Genomic DNA, 8864 nt, shown 5'->3' with positions numbered 1-8864 from the left:
ATCCTGAGAACTTTGTCTATGCTGTGATGTGCCTAATGTTTAGAATTTTGACTTTAATCCATATTTGCAACATTGTCGCACTATTTATGTATCTTCAATTTTGTTACTAATGGATGATCCTTGTGAGCCTCCACATTTGTTCACGTAAATAATACTAATAGTACTTTGATGTATTACAGGCTTTTGTATAGACCATCGAATTATGTTGAGATTCTTCTCAACTCTACCATCCCATATGTCCATGCAGACCAATTGTGGATGATGGCAAGATAAGAATGATGGATTCATTGGTGAGAATCTTTCTTCTACATTTCTTTCCGTTGAAGGTGTAATATCTACCATTTTTCGTCGCGGGCAAGGTTTCATCAATTTGAGCAAAAAAATATTATATACTGGAGTTACAGAAAGTAAATTGCTTGGAAATCTATAATATGTGGGTGTGCTCTTATTTTTTATGTGAAAATATGATGATTTTCTGATGCGGTTTTCATTCTTAGATTCAGTGTGGGCTGGGCCAATCTGATGAACATTTTAGTGGGACAACAGCCACTAAAGCATTGCATTGGTTAGTATATTTGATCATAATTTCTTATCACCATCTATAGATCTCTTTATGAGTTTCTCTTCCCATTGCCACAGAAATATATCAGTAATATGGACGTTAGTTCAAAGAGTTGTAATGAATTCCCCCTAAGGAGATGTGAGAAATAATGTGAGCATATGTATGTTCTTCTAAAGAGGCTGCCATCATGTTCTAATGTTTTCTCATTACCTACATCTAAGATATTGCCATAATTACAGCTTTGTTCACAAGGTACCACAAAAAATTCGAATGATATCCGAGGTTTTACTTGCAGTGACTTAGTTTGCATGTTGTCCTAAACATTTCCACTTTGTTTAAAACGGCAAGCTTCTTAGAGTACCGTGCAACATGCATCACTTCTTCATTTTTTCTGGAGGAGCTTATTGGTCCTTGTTGGATTCAAGTAGAAATATACATGTCCTTGCGCCATTTGAAAATACTACCAAGAACCTTTGTTTTTAATAATTTTTACAATTTACGTTCCAAATTGTAAGTTTGATTGTTATTTATAACTGAGCCACAATATTGTAGGGCCGGTTCTTTTTTTCATGAATATGAAGTGTATTAATATTGTATTCAATGATCGGAAAGCTTCTTCATTTTGTAACTACTTCAATCAGATAAGCAACACTTCATTTTCAATATTGTATTGTATCTCACATAATTGTCCTTCCATTTTTATGTAGCGTGTACTTGAACGTTAGTAAATATAGTCTAATGTTCCTTTGCAGTCAACACCAATAATGGTATATACAAAATGTTACAAATTTCTAAACTAATAATTCATTCAAGTTGTTCCTATGCATGCATATAATGAATTTTTGATATAAAAATGCAAAATAATGGCTATATATCTATCATAAAGAAATAAAACTAGCCCGTGCAAGTGCACGGGTTGACGACTAGTAGATCTAAGTCAAAGAATCAACATCAAGAGAAATTATATCAACGTTCCTAGCCAACTCATCAATCTTAAGCAATTTTTCTTCAATCAAAGCATTGAAACTCTTTTGCGAAGTAATAAATTCTTTAATACTAGATTCAAAATCATAGGGCATCTTATTATAATTTCCATAAGAATTGCTGTAGGAATTACCATAATTATTAGAGGAATTACTAGGAAACGGCCTAGAATTAAAATTGCCTCTATACGCGTTATTACCAAAATTGTTCCTACCAACAAAATTCACATCCATAGATTCATTATTATTCTCAATCAAGGTAGACAAAGGCATATCATTAGGATCAGTAGGAGCACTCTTATTAGCAAACAATTTCATAAGTTCATCCATCTTTCCACTCAAAACATTAATCTCTTCAATTGCATGCACTTTTTTATTAGTAGATCTGTCGGTGTGCCATTGAGAATAATTAACCATAATATTATCTAGGAGTTTAGTAGCTTCTCCTAAAGTGATTTCCATAAAAATGTCTCCCGCGGCCGAATCTAAAAGATTTGTAGAAGCAAAATTCAATCCGGCATAAAAGTTTTGTATAATCATCCAAAGATTCAAACCATGTGTAGGGCAATTACGTATCATTAATTTCATCCTCTCCCAAGATTGTGCAACATGTTCATGATCAAGTTGCTTAAAATTCATAATATCGTTTCTAAGAGAGATGATCTTAGCGGGAGGAAAATACTTAGAGATAAAAGCATCTTTGCACTTATTCCATGAATCAATACTATTTTTAGGCAAAGACGAAAACCAAGCTTTAGCACGATCTCTAAGCAAAAACGGAAATAGTTTCAATTTAACAATATCATTATCCACATCTTTCTTCTTTTGCGTATCACACAAATCAACAAAGTTGTTTATATGGGTAGCAGCATCTTCACTAGGAAGGTCGGAGAATTGATCTTTCATGACAAGATTCAACAAAGCAGCACTAATTTCACAAGATTCAACATCGGTAAGAGGAGCAATCGGAGTGCTAAGAAAATCATTGTTGTTGGTATTGGCAAAGTCACACAATTTAGTATTATCTTGGGCCATCGTGACAAGCTAGCAATCCAACACACAAGCAAACAAGAAACGGGCAAAAGAGGCAAATACGGAAGAGAAGGGGAACAAAGAGAGAGGGAGAATAAAACAGCAAGGGTGAAGTGGGGGAGAGGAAAACGAGAGGCAAATGGCAAATAATGTAATGCGAGGGACAAGAGTTTGTGATGGGTACTTGGTATGTTTTGACTTGGTAAAGGCGCCAGAAATGACTCGTTGTTGGGAGTCAAATCTTGACTTGACTTGGCGTGAATCTCCCCGGCAACGGCGCCAGAAATCCTTCTTGCCACCTCTTGAGCACTACGTTGGTTTTCCTTGGAAGAGGAAAGGGTGATGCAGCAAAGTAGCATAAGTATTTCCCTCAGTTTTTGAGAACCAAGGTATTAATCCGGTAGGAGATCACGGTCAAGTACCACGCACCTACACAAAAAAATAAGAACCTCGCAACCAACACGATAAAGGGGTTGTCAAGCCCTTCACGGTCACTTATGAGAGTGAGATCTGATAGATATGATAAGATAATATTTTTGGTGTTTTTATGATAAAGAGAAATAAAGATGCAAGGTAAAATAAACGGAAAAAGAAGTAACTAAGTGTTGGAAGATTAATATGATGGAAGATAGACCCGGGGGCCATAGGTTTCACTAGTGGCTTCTCTCAAGAGCATAAGTATTACGGTGGGTAAACGAACTACTGTCGAGCAATTGATAGAATTGAGCATAGTTATGAGAATATCTAGGTATGATCATGTATATAGGCATCACGTCCGAGACAAGTAGACCGAAACAATTCTGCATATACTACTATTACTCTACACATCGACCGCTATCCAGCATGCATCTAGAGTATTAAGTTCATAAGAACAGAGTAATACTTTTAAGGAAGATGACATGATGTAGAGGGATAAACTCATGCAATATGATATAAACCCCATCTTTTTATCCTCAATGGCAATAATACAATACGTGACGGTTCCCTTTCTGTCACTGGGATCGAGCACCGCAAGATTGAACCCAAAGCTAAGCATTTCTCCCATTGCAAGAAAGATCAATCTAGTAGGCCAAACCAAACTGCTAATTCGAAGAGACTTGCAAAGATAAACCAATCATACATAAAAGAATTCAGAGGAGAATCAAATATTGTTCATAGATAATCTGGATCATAAACCCACAATTCATCGGATCTCGACAAACACGCCGCAAAAGAAGATTACATCGAATAGATCTCCAAGAAGATCGAGGAGAACTTCGTATTGAGATCCAAAGAGAGAGAAGAAGCCATCTAGCTAATAACTATGGACCCGTAGGTCTGAAGTAAACTACTCACACATCACTGAAGAGGCCATGGAGTTGATGCAGAGGCCCTCCATGATCAATGCCCCCTCCGGTGGAGCTCCGGAAAAGGCCCCAAGATGGGATCTCTCGGGTACAGAAGGTCGCGACTGTGGAATTGGGTTTTCATGGTTGTCGGTGTCAAAATCGGCGGATCTCGGGTAGGGGGTCCCGAACTATGCGTCTCGGCCGGATGGTAACAGGAGGCAGGGGACACAATGCTTTACCCAGGTTCGGGCCCTCTTTATGGAGGTAAAACCCTACGTCCTGCTTGATTAATATTGATGATATGGGTAGTACAAGAGTAGATCTACCACGAGATCAGAGAGGCTAAACCCTAGAAGCTAGCCTATGGTATGATTGTCTATCATCCTATGGACTAAAACCCTCCGGTTTATATAGACACCGGAGAGGTTAGGGTTACACAAGGTCGGTTACAAAGGAGGTGATATACATATCCATATTGCCTATGTTGGAACCGTGGCTATGCCCTTGCTCTACCTCTCTCTCTCTCTGCACCTTTCTCTCTGTCTGAACTAGATCACCAGAGGAAGAAGAAGGAAGGAGAAGGAAGAAGGACAGAGACACAAGTATTTTTGTGGCACACGTACACCACCCGCCGCTCGAACGGCATCCTTTTCTTTCCCTGAGCAGGTACTCAGCTGCTCACTACAATACGAGGAGAACGGAACTTATACATGCATGCCCAACGGCCACGACCGCTCCCGCAGCTGCCCTGCTGCCCACTTCGCGCACGCCCCGCGCTCCCAGCTCCCACGCCCGCAGCGCACGCATGCCACGGGTCGTGACTCGGTCCAGCGTCCGGCGCGGTAACACCCTTGCGCCTCCGTCTAACCGACCCGATCACACACACACAACGCGCCTCGTATACCTATGCCACGGAGCCGGCCGCGCCCGACTTGCCCGACGCGCGCCCATGCACGCGCTTGGTGCACCCGACGCGGACGCCGCCATCACGGGCATGGCTTGCTGCTAACATTCACGCCCCAAGCCATGGCCCATGCACATGTCAGGCTCGTCGTCGACGTCGCGCCATGGCCGTCGCACCGCGCCGCTGCGGCCTCAGCCGAGCAGCACCCCACGTCTCGCGCTCCCAGGCTCGTGTACATGACGCGCACACACGCAGTCGCCACGGCCCGAGTCCAGCGCCCCGACGCGGTCAATCCTCCTCTGCCTTCGCCACACCATCGTCGTCGTACCCGCACTCCCATGTCCCCGCGCTCCCGGCCCGCGCTCCCGCCGCGCACGTACGCGATCTGCGCAACCAGGTCCAGCGCCTCGACGCGGTCCACTCCCGCGGCCCAGATGCGCCCGACGCGTCCGGTGCGCACCCATAACACGCACCGGTCGCGCCCGGCTTGCCGCCGCGCTTATTGCCCTGCACTGCTGCGCCGTCAACCGCAGCGCAGCGCCTCCACGGTCATCGCGCCGAGCCGCCGCGGCCTCTGCGACACCATGCAGGTCCTCCGCGACCTCCTCGTCTCCGCGACCGCCGCTGCTCGTCGCGCGCAGGGCATCACGCCACACCGCCGTGGACTCGCCGCGTATTGCCGACGCCACGCGCTCGCCGCGCGCCCGGCATCACGCCACACCGCCGTGGACTCGCCGCGCGTTGCCGACGCCACGCGCTCGCCGCGCGCCGTTGCCAAGACCTTCATGTCCGCCGCGCACCGCGGACGCCACCGCGCGCCACGGCCGCCCCTCTAACCTGGCTCTGTATACCAATTGTTGGAACCGTGGCTATGCCCTTGCTCTACCTCTCTCTCTCTCTCTGCACCTTTCTCTCTCTCTCTGACCTAGATCACCAGAGGAAGAAGGAACGAGAAGGAAGAAGGACAGAGACACAAGTATTTTGTGGCGCACGAACACCACATGCCGCTCGAACGGCATCCTTTTCTTTCCCTGAGCACGTACTCCACTGCTCACTACAATACGAGGAGAACGGAACTTATACATGCATGCCCAACGGCCACGACCGCTCCCGCAGCTGCCCTGCTGCCCACTTCGCGCACGCCCCGCGCTCCCAGCTCCCACGCCCGCAGCGCACACATGCCACGGGTCGTGACTCGGTCCAGCGTCCGGCGCGGCAACACCCCTGCGCCTCCGTCTAACCGACCAGATCACACACACACAACGCGCCTCATATACCTACGCCACGGTGCCGGCCGCGCCCGACCCGCCCGACGCGCGCCCATGCACGCGCTTGGTGCACCCGACGTGGACGCCGCCACCATGGGCATGGCTTGCTGCTAACAGCCTAGCTTGCCTTCTACGCCAAGTAGAGTCCCCTCCAGACACGAGACAAAGTCTTCAATCTTGTATCTTCATAGTCTAACAGTCCGGCCAAAGGATATAGTCCGGCTGTCCAAAGACCACCTAATCCAGGACTCCCTCAGTAGCCCCTGAACCAGGCTTCAATGACGATGAGTCCGACGCGCAGTATTGTCTTCGGCATTGCAAGGCGGGTTCCTCCTCCAAATACACCACGGAAGAATTTGAATACAAGGATAGTGTCCAACCCTGCAAAATAAGTTCCACGTACCACCGTAGAGAGAATAATATTTTCGCAAATCTAATTTGCTGACTTGTTTTGGCAGCATGACGTTATGTCATGGCCCGGTGATTATTCGAACCGTTTCCTTTAACTAGCCCCGCATATAACGCGAGGCAGTTTTTTGACACGTCTTGTCAAAGCAGAGATCGTTTCCCCTTATTACGGGATTCTCATCAATACGGGCGTGGGTAACCCAACCGCGCCATCGATTACGGCGCTTGGGGGATAAGCGAGTTTTACCAGGCTAGTGGGGGCGCATAATTTCGTCCGCCCATATAAAGGGATAAGGATTCACCTTTTCATCCACGCCTTCTTCCTCCTTTTCTCATCCATTTTCACACACTCGAGCTCTAGCGCCCAAGTCTGCACTTCCCACCTCAACCTTCCCCCACCATGTCCGGAGCGAGAGGCGGGTGGATGGTCTCCTCCGTCACGGAGGGAGACATAAAGAAGCTGAGGAGAGCCGGATATCTGCCCGACGACATCGTGCACCGGCTCCCAGATGAGGGGCAGCTCATCCCCACCCCCGGGCCCCATGAGAGGGTAGTGTTCCTTACCCATTTCCTCCGCGGATAGGGATTCCCTCTCCACCCATTCGTCCGGGGGCTCATGTTCTACTACGGCCTGGATTTCCACGATCTGGCCCCGAATTTCATCCTCAATATCTCGGCATTCATCATCGTGTGCGAGGCCTTCCTCCACATCAAACCCCACTTTGGCTTATGGTTGAAGACCTTCAATGTCAAGCCGAAGGTTGTGGGCGGCCGCCAGGCGGAGTGCGGAGGCGCCATGGTGGGCAAGATGCCCAATGTTACATGGCTCGAGGGCTCTGAGGGAGTCCTGGATTAGGGGGTGTCCGGATGGCCGGACTATACCTTCAGCCGGACTCCTGGACTATGAAGATACCAGATTGAAGACTTCATCCCGTGTCCGGAACGGACTTTCCTTGGCGTGGAAGGCAAGCTTGGCGATACGGATATGTAGTTCTCCTACCATTGTAACCGACTTTGTGTAACCCTAATCCTCTCCGGTGTCTATATAAGGGTTTTAGTCCGTAGGACAACATACAGAACAACAATCATACCATAGGCTAGCTTCTAGGGTTTAGCCTCTCCGATCTCGTGGTAGATCTACTCTTGTACTACCCATATCATCAATATTAATCAAGCAGGACATAGGGTTTTACCTCCATCGAGAGGGCCCGAACCTGGGTAAAACTTCGTGTCCCTTGCCTCCTGTTACCATCCGGCCTAGACGCACAGTTCGGGACCCCCTACCCGAGATCCGCTGGTTTTGACACCGACATTGGTGCTTTCATTGAGAGTTCCTCTGTGTCATCGCTGTCAGGCTCGATGGCTCCTACGATCATCAATAGCGATGCAGTCCAGGGTGAGACCTTCCTCCCCGGACAGATCTTCGTCTTCGGCGGCTTCGCACTGTGGGCCAATTCACTTGGCCATCTGGAGCAGATCGGAAGCTATGCCCCTGGCCGTCAGGTCAGATTTGGAAGTTTAAACTACACGGCTAACATCCGCGGGGACTTGATCTTCGACGGATTCGAGCCACTGCCGAGCGCGCCGCACTATCACGACAGGCATGATCTAGCTCTGCCGCCGAACAGTGCCCTAGAGGCCGCACCCGCATCGGCTTCGACCCTTAATTCGGAGCCTACTGCGCCGATCGAGGATGGGTGGTTGGACGCCGCCTCGGTTGTTGCGATCCCAACGGCGATCGAGCCGAACACCAGCCCCGCACTCCGCGAGACTCGTGACTCCAGGGAGCCGGACTCCTCTCCGGACTCCGAACCCTCCGCGCCCTTGCCGATCGAATCCGATTGGGCGACGATCATGGAGTTTACTGCCGCGGACATCTTTCAGCACTCGCCTTTCGGCGATATTCTGAAGACACTGAAGTCTCTCTCTTTATCAGGAGAGCCCTGGCCGGACTACGGTCAGCAAGGTTGGGGTACAGACGATGGAGAAATTCAAAGCCCACCCACTTTGTATCCACTGTCGACGATTTAACCGACATGCTCGACTTCGACTCCGAAGACATCGACGGTATGGACGCCGATGAAGGAGACGATGAAGAACCAGCGCCTATTAGGCCCTGGAAAGCCACCTCGTCATATGACATATACATGGTGGACACCCCAAAAGAAGGAGATGGCAATGGAACAGCGGAGGATGACCCCTCCAAGAAACAGCCTAAGCGCCGGTGTCAGCGGCGCTGATCAAAATCCCGCCAAAACGAATACGGTGATTCCAGCACGGGAGATAATAATACTCCGGAGAGTGCCGAAGAAAACCCCCTCCAGCAAGATTTAGCACAGGAGGATGGAGAAACCAGCCCTCATGAGAGAGCGGCAGATA

This window comes from Triticum urartu, chromosome 2, assembly GCF_003073215.2.
Source record: "Triticum urartu cultivar G1812 chromosome 2, Tu2.1, whole genome shotgun sequence".
Classification (NCBI taxonomy): domain Eukaryota; kingdom Viridiplantae; phylum Streptophyta; class Magnoliopsida; order Poales; family Poaceae; genus Triticum; species Triticum urartu.
Note: the sequence above shows the minus strand (reverse complement) of the source record.